This window comes from Pseudophryne corroboree, chromosome 10 (assembly GCF_028390025.1).
Source record: "Pseudophryne corroboree isolate aPseCor3 chromosome 10, aPseCor3.hap2, whole genome shotgun sequence".
Taxonomy (NCBI): domain Eukaryota; kingdom Metazoa; phylum Chordata; class Amphibia; order Anura; family Myobatrachidae; genus Pseudophryne; species Pseudophryne corroboree.
In genome coordinates, this window is record NC_086453.1 from 51,634,940 (window position 1) to 51,659,882 (window position 24,943).

At 42.8% G+C, this 24,943-nt stretch overlaps 1 protein-coding gene across 1 annotated transcript in view; it reads left to right on the forward strand.

The window, feature by feature from the left end:
* Nucleotides 1-3,592: 3,592 nt before the first annotated feature.
* Nucleotides 3,593-24,943, forward strand: part of ERFL (ETS repressor factor like) — an 80,635-nt gene continuing 59,284 nt past the window's right edge. The window contains exon 1 of the mRNA XM_063942373.1: nucleotides 3,593-4,601. The gene's annotated coding sequence lies outside the window, so the exon portion shown is untranslated. The remainder of the gene's footprint in view (nucleotides 4,602-24,943) is intronic.

The following is a 24,943-nucleotide window of genomic DNA, read 5'->3' on the forward strand; positions in this document are numbered from 1 at the left end:
GCATGGAGCAGCTATGTGAGGAGAGTCCCAGTTATGACCACCACCTAGCAAAGCATGGGGCAGCTATGCCATGAGAGCCCCAGTGATGGCCACCACCTAGCAAAGCATGGAGCAGCTATGGGAGGAGAGACCCAGTGATGGCCACCACCTAGCAAAGTGTGGGGCAGCTATGGGAGGAAAGCCCCAGTGATGGCTACCTCCAAGCAAATCATGGGGTAGTTATGTGAGGAAAGTCCCAGTTATGGCCACCACCTAGCAAAGCATGGGGCAGCTATGCCAGGAGAGCCCCAGTGATGACCACCACCTAACAAAGCTTAGAATAGCTATGTGAGGAGAGTCCCAGTGGTGGCGTTCACCTAGGAAAGCATGGCTTAATAGACCCAGTGATGGCCACCACCTAGCAAAGCATGGACAGCTATAGGAGGAAAGTCCCAGTGATGGACACCAATTAACAAAGCATGGACAACTATGGGAGGAAAGTCCCAGTGATGGCCACCACCTAGCAAAGCATGAGGCAGCTATGCCAGGATTGCCCCAGTGATGGCCACCACCATGTAAAGCATGGAGCAGCTATGTGAGGAGAGTCCCAATGGTGGCCACCACCTAGCAAAGCATGGAGCAGCTATGTGAGGAGAGTCCCAATGGTGGCCACCACCTAGCAAAGCATGGCTTAAGGTACCCAGTGATGGCCACCACCTAGCCAAGCATGGACAGCTATGGGAGCAAAGTTCCAGTGACGGCCATCACCTAACAAAACAGTCTCAGGAGAGACTCAGCGATGGCCAACAACAAGCAAATCGTGGGGCAGCTAGTGCAAGTCAGGTCATGGAGTCAGCCCATCAGTTAAACAGTTAAACCAGGATATATATATATCCTGGTTATATATATATATATATATATATATATATATATATATATATATATATGGTATGTGTATGTGCGTGTGTCATTTGTATTTATTTTGCTGGCTGTCTCCTCTCTCCCCCCTGATATGACTTGTCTCTCCCATTCCTCTCACCCTGTCTCCCTCTCCCCCACCCCCTCCATCCTTTTGTCTTCCAGCTCCTCTCCCTCTCTCTCCTCTCTCAAGTGTTTTCAATTTTATTCTGAGTGGAATTAACTACCCCTGATGTCAAATTGCCGCCGAAATCGATAATAATATCTTTACAAAAGAGGATATTCTTCTCTCTCCGAACGGCTTCTGAAAAATGGAAAATTTAGTCGAAATTGATTCATTACTTGACACTTTATAGGCCGGGCTGGGTATTGATCGCGTCTTGTCATGTCCCATCTGCCTTAATCGAAGCTGAAGTCCAATGTCGATGCCGGTATTTTTCATAATTCCAGGAGTGCAGACAGACACAAAAACAGACACATGCCCCCTCCCTTCTCTGTGCCCCCTCCCTTCCTACAGCCTTCTCCATTCACAGTGCCCAGTTTCCCCTTCCCTTACCGGTGCCCAATGCCCCCTCCCTTCCGCATGCCCTGCGGCCAGTCCAGTGCCCTGACAATATTGCTATAGGACTGCAGACATGTATCCCTAGCTGCCAGTGCAGAAACCAGTGCCCTCTCAGGGGCCCACACACAGAGACCCCCACCCCTCCAACACCTTCCTTTCCTGGACGCAAAACCCACAGCACACTGACCACATCCCTCAGCATCAGATGGCCCTCAGAATAGATGATCCCGATTTCAGGCCACACACAGAGTCTTGTGAGTTCAATGTGAAAGCAACCTGGCACCCCAGCTCACAAGGGGCTGAACCCTTCACCTGCCTTACAGGTGCCCACTGTACCCCGAAAACCTCCATACCTAAATCCATGGTTACCCCAATCATCTGTCAGTACCAGGATAGCCGCTACCATCCACAAATAGCTCTATATCACATCACACACACACACACACACACACACACACACACACACACACACACACACACACACATATTCTACTCAGCCCTACTATACTATATAACCCTTATATGTAGGTATAATTAATCCCCCCCCCCCCCCCCACCACCACCACATCCTCATTAAGTGTCATTAGATGTCACTAAGTTTATACAATATGTCATATACTTATATACTATGAACACAACTGCCATGTACCATTTAGAAATACAGATTTACATCTAAGGGGCATCAAGTTATTACCCAAATACACCCTAATATTGGTGTAGATACATGCCAATGACCAAATGCTGACAGCTACCTATGCCCAATGCTGCCCAAATCACTGGCGTCCCAGTTGCCCCATGCTCCTATCATAGCTATAGTATATATCTGTGTTATCTGTTACAGATATATAACCATGCCAGGGCACTGCCCCCTGAACCCCCAGCCTGTAGGTAGCTATTATACTCTTTACTTTGCACAACTCTATCCATCTTTATTATTCTCGCCTTATTTCTGTCATTTCTGTATCATCTTATTATTAGAGGAACTATCCCATGACTTGCTGAGAGTCTGCACTGAGATTTATATACATCTGGGGCTAGTAATATATAATAATAATAATATTCCACTCACCAGCAGGACTTCAACTAGCGGGGTGGAGGAACAATTGGGAAATTAATAGTGCAATAATTAGTCAATAGAGCGTATGCTGCATAATGAGATAATATATGTGTCCAGGGACTGGCAGCAGTATTAGAAGTAAAGGTGAGGAGGCCAACCAGGCGTCTGCATAGGGTACACTGGAGCAAGGGGGCGCTCTATTAGTATAAAAGTATACATGCAAGAAAGCATTACACGATAAGTTTCTGATTGCATGTAGGCAAGTGGATAGCAGAATGGATGAAAGAAGAAGGACCAATTACAACTTTAACAGGGATTGGGGAGGGGGTGGTGGTTGCTGTATCCCTGCATTAAGCTACTTGTAAACTTTTCCCTTAACTTTCCTCCTCCTCCGCCTCCTCAGTAATTCACGCACATACTAGCTCCAGAGAATTTACTTTACGCACTTGAAAGCACTTTGTGATGATGAATCTGTGTCCCAGAGACTGTGCATCTTCCCTGTGTGTGTTCTCCCCTCCGGTCCAGCCCTCCCTCCATCGCATGCAGTCCCCACTTTAATAAATAACTAAGGAGCCGGTAGCAGAGGCTGCAGGAGGAATACCTTGGGTGCTTTTTGGCTGCCTCCAGTCGCCACCTCTAGAGTGAGAAGCGGTCGATAAGTAATTGTTATTGCGGGCAGGGAATGCAGAGAGAGGGGTCCAGCTAGAACAATTCTCATTTATTTGGTAGCTTTTTTTTATTGGTGGCATCTGTCCCCCACCCCTGTCTCTCTCCCCTCCACTGCTCCTGTAGCAGAACAGAGCCCAGGGGGTGACATCCATCCATCTCACTTTAGGGGTCTCTCTCCAAACATACACAAACCAAACAAAATATAGGGAAAGAAGGGATAGGAGAGGAGGGAGGTGGGAAAGAAGGAAGCGGGGGCTAGGGGTGGAGGGGGGAAAAAAAAGCCATTTTCAGCAAAACAAGTTTTTTTTTTTTTATCTAGCACTCCCTAACAACCCGCTGTAAATGAAATCACTCATTCTCATCAAGTGGCAGGCCAAATATTATCTACAGTGCATTGAGAGGGATCGAATCCTATTTAGAATCGCGATTCGACATCTGTTTTCAAATTTGATCATCTATGAACTTTATTTTCCGAGTTTGGGGAAAATTATATTCTATCGATCCCAGACACTGGCTGCCTGTACATATATTTTCTGCTGCAGCTAGGAGCAGGAGTGCGGAGGAAAGGAGTTTAGCCTGACACTCTGCAGCGTACACACACACTTCCTATCTCCTCCTCTCCTTCCATCCTCCTCTTCGTCATTACCTGGGACCTCTCCTTCCCTCCATCAGTCTCTCCTTCTCTCCATCATTTCCTGGGACCTCTCTTTCCTTTCCTCTTTCTCTCAGTCTCTCCTCTCTAGCTTTACCTGGAATCTCTCCTTCCTTTATTTCTTCTTTCTATCCATTCTGTTCTGCAACTATCCATCATTACCTGGAATATCTCTCTTTCTCTCGCTCCCCTGCCTTCTTCTGTCCATTCTCGTCTCTTCGTCATTACCTGGCATCTCTCCTTCCTTATTTCCATTCTTCCTTCCTTCCTACATACCTACTTACCTTCTTTCCTTCCTTCCTTCCTTCCTTCCTTCCTTCCTTCCTTCCTTCCTTCCTTCCTTCCTTCCTTCCTTCCTTCCATCCATCCATCCATCCATCAGTCTTTCCTCCTCCTTATCAATACCTGGGATCCCTCCTTCCATCATTACCTGGGGTCTCTTCTTTTCTATCGCCCGTCTTCTAAGTTCTCCCTCTACTTTTCTTCCTTCTGTCCTTTCTATACTCACTCTTTCCTCTTCTTTCCTTCCTTCTTTATCTTTCTTTGGTCTCGCATCTCTCAGCCCTTTCCTTGAATCCCAGCTGAGTACTTCCCCTGCTCCCCTGGCTGAGGCTCCTGTCTTGGAGTGAGAGTTACTGAAGGACACTCCATCTTATGACCTCTCACTTTCTCTGATTAGTTTGCTGGTTTGCGTTGTTTTACTGAAGTGTTTCCAGGAAAGGCGGCGAGTTCCCCTGCACAGGATACTGGATGCCCAGGAAAACGTGAGTTACTCTGAGGCTGGGAGCACTGCGGGGGGGAGACTCGCAACTTTGCGCAATGATCCGATGTTTTTTGGAGGGACGGTGCCAGATGCTGCATGTGGTTTTGTGAAGGGGTTTGGGATGCTTATGTGAAGATAATACCAGGTTATATTATTAAAACTTATGTTATGTAGGGCTGGAGCAACAGCTTTACCTGTATAGCAGGTAGTGACTTTTTGTTATAATAGTGCACTCTATAACCAAATCTTGACTCGGTAACCATGGGGGTCACAGCAGAAGGTAACCCGACTTATTCAGTGCAGGCACTGAGGCGAGCAACAAGGGGGGTAGCTGCTGGACCAGGATGGAAGCAGGGAGCTGTAACCTCTCCCTCCCCGTCTTCCCTAGCGACAACTGGACGGGACACCTCTCCCTCTCCGTCCCCCCCTAGTGACAGCTGTCACAGATTCCCCGGACGGGACACCTCCTGGATAGGGACGCACACCGCAAGCTGCAGAGTGGTAGAGTTTGCTGCGGGGAGCTGGTCCAGGAAGTAGCAGGCAGTATAACTACAGGTGTGCACGCATGCCTTGCTCAACAATGGGGTAGCTAACCCAATTCTAGTGCAGACACAGATCAGGCTTCCAGATAAGGGAGTAATGGTCAGAATGTCGTTCAGTGAAGGTGCAGTAAGGAGATGGAAACCCAGCTCATGTAGTGCAGGGACACACTGTCTCAGCAGGGGTAATGTAATGTAACTGCTATTGTATAAGCCCTGTTCATGTTTGGGATGGAGGTACTAAAAAAGCTGCTATACTGTCATTCAGGTATATACCTGGCTTACTAACTGTCATTCAGGTATATACCTGGCTTACTAACAGAGCTAACCTGAGTTTTGTAGCTCCAGATACAGCTCTCTGCTCATGGGAGATAGGCAATGTGTGTGTTCAGAGTGATCTCCGCCAAGTTTACACACACTGCTGGCTGGGGGAGGAAAGTGACACTCTGATGTGAAGTTTCCCATTCTCTCCTGTCTTGTTAACCAACTGCAACAATCTGAACACCTGGACTCTCACCTGAGTTCTCACCGAGGCATCACACCCCTGCTGCATCTTCTGCTCCCATGCACTGGCTGACACCTCACTCTCACTGTGCCAAGTTCATTTTAGACAAGAAACAATACAATACCAAAAATAAAACCGTAAAAACTATATATATATATATATATCATTATTGCTACATTCCCAGTTTCCTTACACTGCACTTGTTATTCTCTATATTAACCCCCATCTCCTATTGTATCTGTCCTCTACCCCAAAAAGATACGTGTTTTACATTTTTTATTTCTCATGCTTTATAACATGTGTGTGTTTTCCATTCTTCTCCACCATATCTCAATTTCTCTTTATTCTCTCCCCTCTTTCTCGCGTCTCTTCCCCTCTCTGCAGCTAACTGGGGCCGGTTTCCGTTTAGATTAAGCCAGGGAACCTAATTCCAGGGCAAGGATCGAATTTTCTGGCAACAAAGGGAAATAGCGTATTGATCAGGAGCTCCGGAGATTAAGAGACAAGTGTGTGTATCCATCAGAGCTAAACTGCCTCTCTCTGCCCTCTGTGGGGCTGCCTGCGGACGCATGCTGCATGCCAAGCTCCTAGTACACTTAACCCTCCACTTACCCTATCAGGACCCTCAAATTCTAGGTGCCAAGACCATAACCATGTTCTGTATACACATAACAGCTATATGTGGTGTGTACTGTGTACCCCAGTAGGCATCAATACCCAAAACATCTGCTCTGAGCAGAACTACATAAAAGGTAATAAACTTCTTCAATACTTCTAATTACACCCCCCTCCCCAAATTGCAGACTTACCTGTGGATCTCACACCACTTTATAACCCACTGCCGGACCATTCATTTTTTTAAGAACAGAAATAGTGATGCTCCCAAGAAGTTTCATCTTAGTATCAACTGTTTTCTTTCCACTATAGTATTGACACAATTTAAGCTAGAACCTTGCACAATTAGGAGGGGTGCAGGGTGGGTTTTGCTGGTTTATATAGGATACAACTGGTTGCTGGAAATTCCAAAACTTTACGTGAAAACCAGATTATTTACAGTCATATGGTTGTGCTGTAGCTTGCTTGCATTCTGAATGCACACAGAGAGTACTGAAATGTACGACAACATTGTGTTATTAAATAAATATGTGTTTGTGAAAGGGATGTGTGTGTGTGTGTGTGTGTGTGTGTGTGTGTGTGTGTGTGTGTGTGTGTGTGTGTGTGTGTTTGTGTGTGCAGACTAGCTACTGTATGTGAAACCTATCATATTTATATTGTCAGGTATAAGACATCTCATTTTGTTGACATCTGGTCTGAGGTGTTAGGTCAGTACAGAGCCATAATCATTGGTATGTAGGGTAACCTTGTTTGACTTGATGCATAGAGATAATGGAGAAACCCTACTCCCTGTAAGTAGTGACAGAGTCTTGATGATAATTACTGTACAGTTTATGTTGCCTTATTGCTGCCCACATTTTTAAATCTCATTGTTTTTTTTAAAAATTGGAATAAAAACTTCAATTTGACAGCTACGTCAGTAAAGTTCAGTTTTGTAGATCTCTTCCATATTAACCAGTCAGTGCCATAAACCATTAGATTTTTTTATTTTTATTTAACCAACTAGGAGTTTTTGGATGTAGTGGTCCTATTCTACCTATAGGCACACATAGTGTGTGTGTGTGTGTGTGTGTGTGTGTGTGTGTGTGTGTGTGTGTGTGTGTGTGTGTGTGTGTGTGTGTGTGTGTGTGTGTGTGTGTGTGTGTGTGTGTGTGTGTGTGTGTGTGTGTGGGGAGTGGGGGGGGGGGACAGAATAAAGTATAAAAGTAAGAAAAATTTTGTTTCCAAAGGGTGACAAAGATCTAGGATATAATAGTATGTGATTACTGGCACTTAGGAATACTCCAGGATTTATAACATTGTATATAACAAACCCAGGTTTCAAAATACAGGTCTAAAATGTGCATCCCGTTCTCCAAAATCTTTCACATTTTAATCGATCAACTTGTTTTAACTTTATAGTATAAAGACAACGTTATGTGGGTGGTTGGGTAGGGCGACATTAAGAGATTATTTGTTACCTCTACTGCCAATGGTTTATTAGGACTGGAAATCACTGACATTTTGACCTGCTGTTAAATGTAATTGAATGCAGCAGCAATGCAAGAGCATGCTGTATGTAACTGGATAGATTATATTCACTTTAAAGACTTTCTGTTGACTGACGTGCCCTGATGTGTAATATCTAGGTCTAAGAGCTTACAATTTAAGGTTGCTGGTACATTGATTTCAGACAGACATCTTCATCTTACAGAATAGTTATATAGAATGTACAAAGTCCCTTCACTTTGCTTCTAAAGTGTTTTTATTTATGATGGATGGACTGTAAGCTCTTTGGCGAAATGCAATATCTAGCAGTGTTTTTACAGACACAAAAAAATCCTGCATTTTTAAGCCAACCATGAATTTAGCTTGAAATGAAAATATTCTGTATACACTGCAAACGAGAGAGTCCTGGATGGGAGATCTATTTATCACACTACATTTATTTATTCTTTGCTAGCTGAAGAAGACACATTTGTATGTTATAGCATGGATCATATTAATCAGCGTCAAAAAATAGTTCACTGATTGATAAATATGCCCTGTAAATTTACATAGGAATTAATTTCATATGAGATTAATAACACCAATGTGATGGATAGACCCCCTCTGTAATGTGTGGCAATGCTCTGTGTCATTTCACATGCTGTCAGTATTGGTAAAAACTGATACAAAACTGTAATGTATTGAAATTTTTTTAAGCCCAGGATGCAGGATAGTGTTCCGTAATAGATTACTCACTTGTCCGGCGGTGCAAGGGTTAGGTGTATGGTTAAAGATCCAAATCGTCACCAGCAAAATACGAGCAGCAGGTTCGCCGACCCACCGCCATTGCAAAATACTTGTTCTTAATGTATTTTGTAGAGGGGAAAATTGGGGATGAAATTGATAGAAAAAAAAAGTAAAGTAGTGGATGAACAATTGTGAGGGTAGTGTATATATATATATATATATATGTGTATATATTTAGAGAGAGAGAGAGATGATAGATAGATAGATAGATAGATAGATAGATTGATAGATGCCTCATATTAATCATTCTACAGACAGATCCGAGGACATCAGGTGTTAAAGCCAATGTTTCTTGATTTCTATAATTTTAATCAGGATACATATATATATATATATATATATATATATATATATATATATACGGATGCAGTAGTCTGCTGCAATACACTTGAGAATAATTCACAGCGACAGGAAAGCTGTCAGTAATAAAATATTCCATGTATATGTACGTATATATGCAGAGAGATAGATTGGGGAATGAAGAAGTACTACAATTACCCATCAAGTATATAATTCAAGTATATGATTAATAAAGTCAAATAATAGATTCATAAAGTCAAAGAATAAGTGAAACTTAAAAAACAATTATCTAAAAATATTTCACATTTAAATAATAGATAAAAAAAAACTCAATATTCCATTGCCTTTATTTCTACACAGAAAAGTGTTTCCTAATCAATAAATCCAAATCCCATTTATCCAGGTAGATGTTGGTCTGTGGACGTATAGAGTATGCCACCCTATAGATATACCACATACATCTGTTGGTAGTAAATATTATGTAAACGTATCACATATAATAGAGGTATTCTGTTCTATTGACTGGAAGTGGGCATAGCGTTTTGCAGTCAGCTACACCTCTGCAAACAGGTGGTAATCTTGGACATCGGTGGTTTATTTTATCAGGGATTTAACTTTAGTTACATTAAAAAAAACATGAAATTATTTAGCATCTTCACTTATATAGTTAAAGATGTACAAATAATGCTTCAGATTGTAACATCGATGTCTGCCCCCTATTCATTGCTAGCATTGGTATTTTCCTGCTGTATATATGCATGTATCATGTATGTTTTTGAAACTATATAGAGATATAGAGATTTAAATTTTCTTTCCGGATGCGTTAACTATGTTTTCAACATGACTTATCAGATGAGGCGCTTTTATGAAGATTTGCAAACCGCAATGTCTGCACCTGACCATTTAGGGCACTTGGTCAGATACGGAGGATGAGAGCGTGAATATCGGCCAATGTTGTCATATAGGAAGCCAAACCAGGCCCGGCTCATCATTGACATCTTTTTGGTGCTGAGATGACTCCATACGCTTACAGGACTCTTGCACAGGGCAGGTGGGCTGTAGAACTCAGCATGGGTGGCCTCAGCCATTTTGGTGTAAACTGATAGCCTTAGTTTCCCGCCTCATCTCATGTCAACCCAGAAAGACTCTATATATAAGCAGCGGATTTTGCTGATTTATTCGTCACTAGTTCAGGGAGTGATAAAGGGCATATCTTGTTTTGTTACATAATTGCGCCAGGCTCCTCGCCGTCATCCGCACTCCATATTCTATCATCACAGGTCACAATCGCATCTTCAATCAAGCAGTTTGTTTAAAAAGTAGTGCGCCATGAAATATCACACTTTTAGTTTTACCAGTCTGCTGGATCTTCGCTGATCTTCATTATCTTCCATTTTATTTTCAAAAACTTTAGGAAATTTGCCCGTTGCGGCGGTAGGCAGTTAGTGTGCCAAAAATATCATATGACCGTTAAAGCATCTCAGCTCTCAGAAATGATATCGTCAGGCACATCATATAATTCCGAGCAATATATAACTTTTGCGCTTTAAGTGAATTGCTTTTCCTGTTCAATGTACAACTTTGTTTTCACCTCTGGCACCTATTCACCTATGGCACCTATTCGCCGCTGACACCTATTTACAGATGCCACCTATTCACCTCTGGCACAGTCATCTCTACCTAATCATTTGCCAAGTCTTGATCTATAAGGTTTCATACGTTCTTCTAACAGTTGCAAATTGGCACTTGTATTTTTCATTATTTTTATCATTATTCTCATATATATTTTTGAAGATGTATTTGTTTATATTGGTAACTGTATTTGCTAGTGTAGCAATGTTACGGCGTGTAGGTCACTGTGACTTCATGGGCTCTCCCTTTATAGACCTTGAACGATTTAGGACCAGACTGAAATCCACACCTCTTTCCTAAAAGGAATTTTCTTCTTCTTACCCATTTTTATTGGCCCTTTAATTTCCCATTATAGGCCCAATAAAAATGGGGAAGAAGAAGAAGAAGAACATTCTGTCCCACATGCCGTTCAGGATTCTGTAATCTGTTTTGTTTTTTTGTGCAGCAGTAGCAGACTAATATGGTGGAGAACTAGCAAATTTTATGGCCTAGTTGGTTGTACCCATCTAATGACCATTTCCGGATCTATTGCCTTGGGCTTAATTAGCAATAAACAAAGCAGGACAGTAGGCTCTCTGCCTTTTTGCCATTGCTGGCTCATCGGGTGTTCTGAGAAATTGCTGGGGTAACAACCGCAACCTACTAATGTAGACATCTTGCATGCATTGGCATCATAGTGCATAGTCAAACCTTTTGGTTGAAACCATTATTGGAATTAATTAGCAACAGCCACGACGGCTACCATAGCCATAACAGTGGCTGCCGGAAATTTACTACATACAGATTGATATAAAATGTTTCATAAATGGTCAGCGGCTACAGAAAATCTCTCTGTTACGTTGCGGAGAAAATAAATGCGTTTAGCAGCTGCGGGTGAGTTAGGGTTGCGGAGTAAAGAGCTTTGTTGCCTATTGCACAGACTACCGCAACGACCGTCTGTGACGGTCGCAGCTGGGAAACATGCCTAATACCTATTGCTGATTGCAATAAGTAATTGGTCAATCTATAATACAAAACAAAACAGGTGTACCAACCGCGTCATTCGTCAAAATATATTGTGGTCAAAAAATGGCAAGAACAAATGCATGAAGGAATTATAATTATCGTGCGCTAGCGAGGCTGCTCGAAAGCAAAATACCATTTTAAACTGCGCTAACAGCCTGTACTAGCCTTGACATGAATTAAAAGGCAACAGGTCACTTATAAGAACTTGGAATGTGATTCACGTAAACTAAGTAACCCTGTGACCAGTACCTGGGAAGCACATTATTATTAAGGACAGACAATAGAAGTTGAACACTGACTAATAGCTGGAAATGACTCTGAAAGATATACCTACTAGGCTACATGAAAGGTATATAGCCACAGGAATATTGTGCATTACATGAGAGATTATAACCGCGTGACAAATGTACAGATCTCAGGATACGCTCCTGTTTGTTATCCCTTGTTGAGAATCCACACTGGCGGGTAGTTATGTCTTCACTGGTACAAGGCGACGGCAAAACATCTCAGTTATTCTGACAGCTAATGAGCCTCAATGGCGTACATAGTCTGTGGAGCGACCCCTATTATCAGGCATTACTTCTGAAATAATATTAATGGAAGCCTGTGCCGTCCAGCTGCTACAACTCGTGCAATCTATGCAGTAAGACAGACAGACAGACAGACAGACAGGGTGTACAGTATATAAAGACAGATGGGTTTCAAGTCAGAGCCTGGCAAGGGATGTTCTAGAACTCTCTGGCAACTCTGAGACTGTGCAGTTATCAATTATTTCTAAGAAAACGTGAAAAAGACAAAAATTGAGGCATTAAAATCTGGTGGAGGAAACAGTCTGGAAAACTGAAGTGCTGCACTAAAAAGATGAGGATTAATAATATAAAGGACATGTGGCTGCAGGGAGACATTAATACAGCAGCCAAAAAAGAGAGAGGGAAAGAGAGAAAGACTTTGTGAAGAAGGGGAAGGAATGAAGAAGGGAGTGAGGAGAGGGAGATCTTGAGGAGAAAGGCAGGTGAGGGAGGATAGGTGATTGGGCATAGACAGGGTTAGGTGCCTCTAGCTTAAACTGCAGCAAGTGGAGAGAAAATCAATATGTGGATAGGAGCAGCTGAGAAGGAATGTATCTTGTCAAAATAATGTATTACCCTCATCCCGCCTGATCGATGCTCTGAATTAGCAGAGCTGCAGCTTTAATATTTACCTCCGCGCAACACTTCCAATCTAAATTTTAATTGATTTCGACACCACCGGGGTGGGAGTGAGGGAAGACGAGGCCTGGGAAGAAGGGACTCATATACAGGAGGCCAGCAGGCCCAGGGGCACAGTGTATGCGAGGCAGACGATGTATGAGGGCATACAGGATTTCACTGAGTGGGAATGTTGCCCAACTGCCCCTATATAAAGGGATATGGTGTCTTTCCGTGTGTCCAGCTAGTGACGTGGCCACACAGAATGTCGCATTGTCTCTCTCACAGAATGACACTGGCGAACCCTCACATGAGCACAGCCATTTTGCTGCTCTACAGTAACACAAAGCCATGTCAGTTCGCTGGGAACTAGTGACATCACTGCCATGTCTTAGTGCCTCGTACCTCAGTGATGAGGCTGCTTCCTAGTGAGCTGGAGGTGGAATTTGCCTGAATCCTGGTTAGGCCCACAAGATGGCTGCTCCCGCTCTGTGTAGGTGAGGGGGTGGTGTGCACATTGACGTCAGGCGGCATTAAGTGTTTGTGAGATTTTAAGAGCATTACTGACCCTCAATTCCCTTTTTACCATGTTAACAACCTTCGATTAGCTCAATTCATAAATTATACCCTGTCCTGTTGTTTAGGTAAATAATATTACTGTACATCAGAACATGTAAGATTACGCTTGGCAATACCCAGGAGACTTCTGGGAAATCCAGACACAGCTGCTGTCCCCTTCTGCGGTCACTGCTAAAGACATCAAAGTGCAAAAAAATACACTTTAAACTTAAGTCATGTTTTTACCTAAAAACACTGCTAAAAATGTAATTTGCACAGTTCCAAATTAGTGGGGGGGTTTATTTAACTTTAAAATTCCAATTTGTCCACAGCTAAACTAATCAGAGATCTGCCCTTAGTAGAACAGAATCTGCTCTCAGTACATAATGGTACATCATTTGCTGCACTAAACTCTACTCCATCTGCATATTTTGTCTTAGATTAAATTTTTGGGAAAATATTTATCCCTTATCAAAAATTTACCGTATCGCTGCTGCGTCTGTAATCTGATCTTCACCACTGATACTGAAATTCTATTGGGTCGTCACGCTAGTTTCTGGTCACTATAATAACTATAATAAAACATAAGTACTCACATTTCATCCGTCAATTTACCTGTCTTTATTTCATGTCTTTATTTACATAGCACTAACATATTCCGCTGTGCTGTATTCAGGTAGATGAGGTCTTACCATGGCAGAGCTTACAACCTAATTTCCCTACCAGAGCCACACAATTTGGGTTGGACCCCACCTCAGTGCTTGAGTGGCGCTAGAAAGCAATATTACAACGCCTTGCGTCACTTTCTATAATTGACCTAATATATTATTATTTACACTAACAAATAAACTGGATATCTATAATCCTCCAACGTCTTCTTGCTGACAGCTCTGCCTCTTACATGATTTATACAGCAGAAGACAGCAATGTGAAAACATTTCCGACGTTGGGAGATAATTCTAAGTACTTAGATTTCAGCTGCAATGTAGCTCTCTGCTGTTTTATTGTGACGATTTCCTCTCCGCTCACACCGATCATACATAAGGATTTGGAGGAAAGCAGGAGAATGTGCAGTGTAGGATGCAGTGTAGATGTAGGAGGTGTAACATTTGCGTTCAGGTTGCAGGTACAGAGCGGCACATGAGACATGAGACAGTAGATAGTACAGAAAAGGTGCTTGGGGCAGACGGCCTGGCATAGTGATGTGTGAGAGGTTGTCCTGCTGTGCTGTGTAAAGAACCACGCAGAGAGCAGGAAAGTCGAGCTGAGTGTGTATATAGAGTGTGAATGTATGTATCTCTGGCAGGTATATACTGTGCGGGAGGAGGGGTATGTGCCTGTGGCACTCTGATAGTGTAGATGCGCCTGCTTCTAGAGTACGCACCTTGTAATTATCCCATGAGATAAAATAAGTCGATAGCTACAGCTATTAAATTATTACTGCGTTCATTGTAGTGTTGTTTATATAAGCCTTTCTATATGGGCTTATGGTGAATGAAGTGATTATTTTTATACACAAATCTTCTGCTGGCTAGTCCTTATCAATATACTGTATGATTACAATATAGAATGTTAGAAATGTTACCAGTTACTATTGTTCACGATAAGGCTCCAATAAGCCTCAAGTATATGTACGTTATTCAAATTGTGGGCCTCATCCCGAGTGGTGCGTAATGCAGTCACATTTCTGGCCACTTTCCGCCATCGCAAATTCCACGTGAGCATCCGCCTGTATTCTGCGTGAAATGCATCTATGGGACCGCACGGATCCCCTTACAGGAGCACAGCCGTGACCCTTATTATCTGCATCTGCGGCAGCGCCATCATTGGTGTGGGAGATCAAGTTGAGATTGTCCCACTGCCACCCTAAAATGCCCATTAATAAGCCACATGTGAGAAGCAACTGTGATGCTTCAGATCCAGAATGGCACGAAATTGCTCTAAGTTGTGCATTCAGGCCGCGAAACATGCGCAATTCCTGAGATCTGTCTGCATTCGGAACTGCACACAGCTCTGAATCAGGACGTACAGTATATATATATATATATATATATATATATATCATGATTTTTTTTAAGCCTGTTACACCAGCATATTATTGAGTTTGACCTGTGATGTCCATGATGTCCTGAGTTTTGTAGTTTTCTAAGGACCAAGATGGTTTGAGCGAGAGTCATATAAATTCAAAGATTCAGCACCGCAAAAACCCATATATGTTTTATTGATTCTTTTCATACGTGCATCAGGAGTACATCGGACTGAACGGAGCCCTGCTGGACGCCACAGAAACACGTGTATTTTTGATGTGCTTTTAATGTGTTTTGGATTCACTGAGAAGGAATTTGTTCACTGAATCGAATAAAGTCCTATAAGTGCTGGTCTCCAATCAAAGCACATAGAGACCTGTATAATGCGTCATCTATATGAAACACTTCATATATCCAGCTTGTTTTTAACACTTGTCGTACAAGTGCATGGATTTCCTCAGTCATTACTCCAAAGTGGTCACATGTATTGCTATAGGTCACTCTTCTTGTGCATGCAACAGTCTGGTAAGGCCGGGAATATTACAGAAATTGAACGATTATAGTGAGATTATCTATATACATTCACTTTACTCTTTTATGGCCTTTTTTCTTGTGTGATTCGATAATACTCACTGAATTATCCACAGAGCCTGCAGACGCTCTGAAATTGCAGTGATAGTACTGACCATAGGGTTTACGGGGAAGATTCCCGGTGGGCCGACGCACCCGTGGGGCCTGTTTTGTTTGAGGACATGTGGTCCTATTTATAGACATAATGAATAAGATGCAAAATAATTTGTATATATGAAAATGACTTTGCCACTTAGCCTGTGATTGCAGATGATCTAGTGTATGCTCTGCCTGCCTGCTTGGCTGACATATAAGATTGAGTGAATGGTGATTGGGATACGGTTGGTGTAATAAGCAAGAAAATATATCTTTCTAAAGAATTATATAGTTTCCTAAATTCTGAAGGTGTATCATATAATGTGCTCATAATATGTAATTTTATTTCTTTTTAACTTCCCCCTTGATGCTGGACATGCCCTCTATCTGGAAAGTCTTGGGGGGAGGGTGCTGCTGCCATGGCCCATGGCTAGACCTTACACCTCTGGTGCTGCCCATGTGGGGCCACAAGTACAAATTTTTCCAGGGCCGCTTTTTGTTCCCAATCCGCCCCTGGTACTGACCATGACCACTGACCATGACCTACAGTAGTACAGGTTGAGTATCCCATATCCAAATTAGTGATGAGCGGATTCAGTTTTACTCGGTTTTACTCGGTTCTCAAAACGGCATCTTATTGGCTCACGGATGTCACGTGTTTTGGATAGCCAATAAGATGCCGTTTTGAGAACCGAGTAAAACCGAATAAAACCGAATCCGCTCATCACTAATCCAAATATTCCGAAATACGGAATATTCCAAAATACAGAAATTTTTGAGTGAGACTGAGATAGTGAAACCTTTGTTTTCTGATGGCTCAATGTACACAAACTTTGTTTAATACACAAAGTTATTAAAAATATTGTATTAAATGACCTTTAGGCTGTGTATATAAGGTGTATATGAAACATAAATGAATTGTGTGTATGTACACATACTTTGTTTAATGTACAGTTATTAAAAATATTGGCTAAAATGACCTTCAGGCTGTGTGTATAAGGTGTATAGGAAACATAAAGCATTCTGTGCTTAGACTTGGGTACCATCGCCAGGATATATCATTATGGTATGCAATTATTCCAAAACACGGAAAAATCCCATATCCAAAATACTTCTGGTCCCAAGCATTTTGGATAAGGGATACTCAATCTGTATGGCCATGGGGGTAAAATTTGATATCAAAAGTTAGGGGTCTATTCATGAAGCAGTGAAAAGAGTGGAGAAGTGAGCCTGTGAAGAAGTTGCCCATGGCAACCAATCAGCTGCTCCGTACAATTGTATAGTATGCAAATTATAACTGTTACTTCAATGTTGATTGGTTGCCATGAGCAACTTCTCCACAGGCTCACTTCTCCACACTTTTCACTGCTTCATGAATAGACCCCTTAGTACTTCAGTAGGTGCCCTTTGGCAGAACGCTAACAGTGATGATAAGGGTGATGATGATGACAATAATTGTACTTTTGAATGCTAACTCCTACTGAGCTACAACTCCCATCATGCTCAGTAACTGAATGATGCTGGTAGCTGAATAAATTATGATTTAATTACAGCTTGTTTGAATATTTAATGACATGCACATGATATGTAAAGGGTAAATGAATATGCAATTGCTCATTAGTGATGAATTGCATAATGTCTGGTGAGACTGACAATGACATTTTTCCCCTGTAAAATTAGCTTTTCTCTGTGTTACTGCTGTTATCTTTGCAAAGCGCATAAAGATCATTGATTAGTTCTGCCACTTATCACCTGTCAATAAACTTAGCTGACGGTTCCCATACGTCCTCCACTATTAGTTATACAGTTCCTCAGGATGTGGACTGTAAATCTGCAATTAGCTTTTTATGCTCCTTGTGCATTTGTACTTTCAGTGATGCGTCATTGATATACAGTATGTTTAATGACCGTGCGGAGCTGCTGCAGAGATTTACTGCAGTTGTGGCCGAGATCGCTTTCCCTGAAAAGCCACACTTGCAAGTGGAGCGTGGGTTGTCGCTGGTATTCCTCATACATCACGCTTAAGGGCCCCATACAATACTGTGACAGGATCACCCAAGATACATCGGATGCTGTCCTTTTGCATATAATATATCTTGGGCAATCCCAGCCATGCCTGCGGGGTCCGACATATCATGAGTGCAGCACGTTCAATCTGGAGGATCTGATCCGATGCTCACGGGAACGCGCATTGGATCGGATCAGATCAGAAACACCTCCAAAATGCCAGATTTTACCCGATATATCAGGCTGAATGCCCGAAATCGGGCATTATCATTCTAGTGTATGGGGCCCTTTACACCCGCGTTTTAACTATTCATTTTCCTTGTGAAATCTGCATTTGCTATTGGGTTAAAACATCCACACGAAAACATAATATGCAATGCAGAAGACGCCAGTCAGCAGGGTCACTGAGACAGTAACAGGGCCTGGGTACTGAAGGAGCGTGGCCAAATTCGGCAGGCGTAGTCAGGCCCCCTGCAAAAAAACATGGGATGATACTATGGAGCATGCTGCAGCAGCTGGCCCGGGCCCCTCCAACAGACCCAGACCTACCTAATTACCCAACCACCCCTCCCTCTCTCAGAGTCCCTGACCATCAGCACCCAATGGTTCACTCATAAGCATCCAATCACAAGCAGTTCTCAAGAGCTGGCGATTGTCATTATTATTTAGTATTGAACCTGTCCCCGACCATCTGTAAATATTACGGTTTGGACAGTATAAGCATCTCTGCATCTGTTCGCAAGTTACATGAACGCGCATTTACTGTACTCAGCCAATAACTGTTCTCTCCTTTTCTCCCCTGCACCAGTTCTCCAGGTGCAATCAGCTTTAAGTGTCAGATTCACCTAAATCTACCTGGGCAATAACTTCACGTATTTTACACTATACAAATTGGCTCGGTCTTGCTCGGAGTGAGCCCCTGTGTGGTGTGCCATATACACTTTTATTACATTATGTGCATGTCAAGCTATGGTGCTGAGTTGGCAAGTTCATAAAACAAAATATAATTGTATAATTTGATAAAGCAATGAGATGAAGGGGTTATGAACTTATGACCGTAGATGTAAATGATATCCACATTTATACGTTTATGTTTTTTATAGAGGAGCATATTCCATTTATTGTGATAGAACTGTGGGAGGTTGTCCCATGAATGGGTGTGAGGGTCGCATGATTGGTACACATCCCACAATGCAATGATCTTTCCAGCCAGGTACGTCTCGTCGCTGTGTAGTTCCCCCGCTGCAGCACAATAAATTCTGAAGTCATTCACATCAACCAAAATGACCTCAGTTACCACCAAGACTATTTATTTGTAGCCATCTAATAGCCTTGGCCTACAGAATTTACTGCCCAACGGCAATTCCTGTAACAAGGGTAGTTGTAGCATTAAAAAAAAAAAAACTGATCCTGTCCTATTCTTTATGTAGCAGACACATTATATCATTAATACTTCACCATGTACAAAACAAATTGCAGTGTTCAATAACTTGGTGGAGTTGGAGCACTTGGGTCACTTTTGCAGTGTTTTCCCTGTATCACCTAGTTTAGGGGCCTACAAGACAATGGCCCTCATTCCGAGTTGTTCGCTCGGTAAAAATCTTCGCATCGCAGCGATTTTCCGCTTAATGCGCATGCGCAATGTTCGCACTGCGACTGCGCCAAGTAAATTTGCTATGCACTTAGGAATTTTACTCACGGCTTTTTCATCGTTCTGGCGATCGTAATGTGATTGACAGGAAATGGGTGTTACTGGGCAGAAACAGGCCGTTTTATGGGCGTGTGGGAAAAAACGCTACCGTTTCCGGAAAAAACGCAGGAGTGGCCGGAGAAACGGAGGAGTGTCTGTGCGAACGCTGGGTGTGTTTGTGACGTCAAACCAGGAACGACAAGCACTGAACTGATCGCAGATGCCGAGTAAGTCTGAAGCTACTCAGAAACTGCTACGAGGTGTGTAATCGCAATATTGCGATTACTTCGTTCGCAATTTTAAGATGCTAAGATTCACTCCCAGTAGGCGGCGGCTTAGCGTGAGCTACTCTGCTAAAATCGCCTTGCGAGCGAACAACTCGGAATGACCTCCAATGTGTAAGTACTTTTGACTGGTTCATGTATGGTTTTAGCAATTTGGCAGAGATAAGCTGTAAGGGCCAGTACGTATGGCATTAATTTTATCTGCCCCGCTGTATACCATTTATCTGGTAGATGGACAGGGTGAAGTTCTAAGAATCATTGATCCCTGCATTGACTTCTCCGCATAACATAGGATGGATGTGGACGTTAAACAAAGAACATGTCCTTTATTTCCTTGTAATGGGGGAGAGGCCCATGTGCCTCTCCCCCATTACATCTTGCATCTTGGTGATCCCTACACTGCCAATGGCTCTCTTGGCTCTGTTGGCAATAAAACTGGACGTAGACCATGCGGACACAGACCGGCTCACTTACCCTACAAATTGTTCACAACAGAATCCACTGTCATGGACTCTGCACAAGATTTTCCATATAGAAACCCAGAATGGGTCATTCTAAGAGTTGCAGGCCAGCCTGATTGCCAGTAAGTGTGGCTAGACTGCTGTTGACGCACTTATTATTGAATGGTGTTGATGACAGAACTATTGTTAGGGCGCTTCCGCCTTCATTGCAGGCCCTATTCTCATCTCCCGCAAACTCTGGTGTCAAAGGTAATCCCTAGGTCATAGATATAATCCCTAGGGTAAATAACCATGAACAGTACATAGAGAAAGTCAGGGGGCCAGCTTCAGATTAAAATGTGTTCTCTCCACACGTGGATATTTTGCCACCAATTTCTCTTGCACTTACCGTAGGCTACAGACTGAGTCTTAAGGGCTCCATACACTAGAACGATAATGCCCAATTTCATCCGAGTTCGGGCATTCGGCCCGATATATTGGGTGAATTCGGGCATTTTGGAGGTGTTTCTGATCCGATCCGATGCGCGTTCCCATGAGCATCGGATCGGATCCTCCAGATTGAACGTGCTGCACTTGTGATATGTCGGACCCCGCAGGCATGACTGGGATCGCCCAAGATATATCGTATGCAAAAGGACAGCATACGATATATCTTGGCCGATCCTGCCCCCCGGGAGGCTGCCAGGGTGAGTGCCTGCGACATGTCAGACAGACATGTCGCGTAAGTGTATGAGGCCCTTTACTGAGACCAACTAACTGTACCATAATGAAATAACTTGCATAGAACTGAGTGAATGTCTTCCTTTATGAATAAGTAATATGATCATTTTCCACCCAAATTACTTCACTTAAATAAACAGACAAGGGGGTAAATTTACTAAGGTGGGAGATTTTTTAGAACTGGTGATGTTGCCCATGGCAACCAATCAGATTCTACTTACCATTTATCTAGCTGCTTCTAGCAGATAATAGATATAATCTGATTGGTTGCTATGGGCAACATCACTAGTTCTAAAAATCTCCCACCTTAGTAAATTTCCCCCAAGGAGAGCAGCTGCCAGTGTCCGCGGTGTACGCGCAATCAGCCAATCACAAGCGGCTCGCTATTGCTGGCAGGTGTCATGCTTATGATTAACAACACTGTCTTTCCTCTCTTGTGCATATAACACGTCAGTAAATTATTATATTATCTACAAAAGGGGTAATGCTACTTGCATTTATTACTAGTACTGTCCAGTCTTCCCTCTACGTTATTCCTGGGTGAAGATATACACACTTGTACCTCTGCTATACATCAAACTACTGTTTCTTCTCTGACATATGTGAGATGCACACAAATCAATAGGCACACACGATTGCTTTGCTGCCTGATTATTACAGTACAGTTCAGTGCACAAAACGCAGCCAACTCTAACTCTAGGGGCAAATTAATTAAGATAATTGTAGGTGAAAACTGAATCCCCCAGGAAGTATGACAGGGGTCTGCTGCAGATCTGCATAAATTCCCCCGTTTCCAATCGCAATAGTGGCCCCCATACTCATACCTCTGAAATAGCTAGAATTTGAGTGGCACAGTCCCGTTTTTTGGGCACAGTCCCACCGTCCCACTTGTGGGCCGCAGTGTTCTGCTCGGGGGTTGTAATTTGGGAGGTCCCCTCTCACTCACATGCGCATGACATCTATTCTTGGTAGAGAGGGACTGGGGTCTCTTGGCATGCCACTACAGTGATGAAAAATGGGCATGGCATTTCCAGCGAGGCCATGCCCCCTAACAACAATGCCACGCCTCCTAATTTCATGGACCTCATTCTGAAGAAGAACAGTTGGGAGGTATGCCATACCACATTCCAAGCTTGACCATGGTAGCTAACGCCATCTATTGTAGCCTAAGCTTGCACATGCGCAGTTTGATGACCGCACATGCGCAGTAGTGATGCAACGTCCTGAAATAAAATGTAAACTGTCCCTGTATATGTTTCTTAATACATCAATCCCTAAGCTCCGTCCAGGGTGTATTATGCAGTGAAAAGAGTGGATATGTGGACAAGTGGAGAGGTTGAGCATAGCAACAATCAATTTCTACCTATCTTTTTGTAGCATTAACTTGATAAATGTCTCCTCAAAGCAGATTGGTTGCCATGGGCAACTTCTCCACCGGTCCACTTCTTCTCTCTTCTCACTGCTTGATACATCAACCCCATAATTTCTTATTGCCGCTGTGATCGGTGATAAGCCATAGTTATTGGGTCTAACACCCGATAAATAATAAATGGGCCCCTAAATTAGAATCACAGGGGGCTGCAGAGGAGAACCCCCCCCCCCCCCCTCCCATCTCATGTCATCTCAGCTTTATCAGTAAAGTATTAACCATGCATTTTGTCAATATTTCTTATGGCTTATTTCTGGCAATATTTCTGATGGCTATAGACATCTAGGGGTATATTTACTAAAGTGCAGGTTTATAGAAGTGGAGATGTTGCCAATAGCAACCGGTCATATTCTGGCTATCTATTATCTTCTAGAAGGTGCTAGATAAATGATAACAGCTTAGCTTCCTAAGGAGATGCCCAGACAGGGCGAAACGCATTGAGACTGACCTACCGACTTACCTGCCTGATACCTGTATCATTAAGCTAAGCTTTTATATTTATTTTTTATCTTTGTTTATTAAAAAAAATGTTACTTTGAAACAAGGAGTGGATACATTGTGTGAGCCGTCTAAACTACATTCGGCTTTTGTATCACCTGGATAAAGATTTATTTGATGTGCATGATATTATCATTTATCTGGTACGCATGATATGTGGGTTTGAGAGGCCCTTAGCGGATTGCACCACTACACTATATGGCGATTATCTTTTGTCTCCTGATATTTAGGTGGTGAGAAACTACTGAAAAGGAGATGGATAGGCCTTGATACAAGTTAATATCGGATACGCAATTCTTTGTCTGCGTGTCTTAGCACACCTTTAATAACTTACTACACCATAAGGCGCTTGTTCTTCCCCTCTACTTTCACAGAATTTTGTGGCCGTATGTACCTTACGTCACTTCTGAAGAACTGAGCAACCGCCAAGAAGATTGGAAGGTGTTCACAGAGGACTAAATAGTTTGGATCTTAATAATTCACTGTCAATCGTGTATACAGTGAGACTGTGGTTTTTGATACCCGCTGATTTATACACATGGGACTACCGAATTGTGGATAAGCGCACTGATCTATAAAAATCTGTTTATATATACTGTATAGTATACATAGGGAACTGAAATATAAATGCATTTGTCCGTTTGTGGGCTGTCATGGTATCCCCTAGGTTCTGCTTGCCAAGAGATCCTGCAGCAACTGGGTTGTCTATGTGAGCTGTTCTGGAATCTGAAGCTCATAGATGGTCCGTCTGGAAGGGTAATTGAGAATTCCTCCAGGTCAGTGAGCCTCTGCTCAGCCCTTAGCCCTGAATGATATTCCATGGCATTTGTGTGATTTCCATTGATTTTTCCAGCTTATCCCACTCTTGCAGACTTATCTACTCTAATGTGTTTTTTTTTTCTTTTAAATAAATTTCTCTGGAAATAGAAGATGTTGCGCTGTTTAACCTGCGCCATTCTCCCGGCATTGCAGGGGTTAAGCAGACGGCAGTAGGCTGTGGATATACATATTGTGTAAAAACCTTTCAGAAATGAGGGTGCCAATTGAGAGGGCTGTGATGACGGGAGGGAGAGTGTGTGTCTGCCATTTAGATGGTTGAAATTATCCAGCTGTATGATTGGGATCGAGCTGCTGTTTATATCTCTAATGACAAATTCTTTTTAAAAGTGTCTCTGTGATGTGTTCCAAACCTTTATCTAAACACAGATCTATACAGCATGAAATTACCTCCAAGCAAAACACACTCACTAGTCACCACTCAGCCTGTCTTATTGTATGAGGAGGTCAAAGTAACAATGATAACGTTTATACCTCTCACCTAATCCTTACATCTAGCACGGACACGTGGCACACGCCTAATCTATGTGCCAACAGTGGGATGCGTACAGTATCTCCCTTTCTTATACAGTAACCAGGCCATGTATCTCTAACCCATGTCTTGTACCAAGTCACGTACCTCTCACCAGTCTCTTATACAGATACCAGGCCACGTATCTCTAACCCGTAGCTTATATCAGGTCACATACCTCTCACCTATCTCATATACAGCTACCAGGCCACGTATCTCTAACCCATAGCTTATAACAGGTCACATATCTCATATACAGCTACCAGGCCACGTATCTCTAACCTGTAGCTTATATCAGGTCACATACCTCTCACCTATCTCATATACAGCTACCAGGCCACGTATCTCTAACCCATAGCTTATAACAGGTCACATACCTCTCACCTATCTCTCATACAGCTACCAGGCCACGTATCTCTAACCCGTAGCTTATATCAGGTCACATACCTCTCACCTATCTCATATACAGCTACCAGGCCATGTATCTCTTACCCATAGCTTATAACAGGTCACGTACTCTCACCTATCTCTCATACAGCTACCATGCCACGCATCTCTAACACGTAGCTTATATCAGGTCACCTATCTCATATACAGC